The sequence below is a fragment of the Theobroma umbraticum genome, unplaced genomic scaffold (genome assembly GCF_002168275.2).
Source record: "Theobroma umbraticum cultivar Fairchild unplaced genomic scaffold, ASM216827v3 scaffold_44.0, whole genome shotgun sequence".
Classification (NCBI taxonomy): Eukaryota; Viridiplantae; Streptophyta; class Magnoliopsida; order Malvales; family Malvaceae; genus Theobroma; species Theobroma umbraticum.
Genome location: NW_018397255.1, coordinates 9,736,221 through 9,736,539, shown reverse-complemented (window position 1 = coordinate 9,736,539; position 319 = coordinate 9,736,221).

Sequence of the window (319 nt, the reverse complement as noted above, 5' to 3'; positions counted from 1 at the left end):
GAAAACAAAATAGTATGACCATCATTGAGAAAGCAAAGTCAATAAAGTAACACTGCCCATATTTAATTAATTAATTTTGAATCTCTTAAATTTACTAATTATCTCTAGATTGAAAATGGTTTTGTTCTAATTAGGTGATGTCAATTGAAAATATAAGATCTAGCTAACATACTTCTTAATAACTAACTTCGTTTATGGTATCTAATTAGTTGATGAAAATGTTTCCCTTGTAATCAAATATTAATTAACCCATCAACTAACAAGTCGGTTCTCTTTTTCTTCCTTTTCTCTTTGAACTTCTTTAAGAAATATGATTACA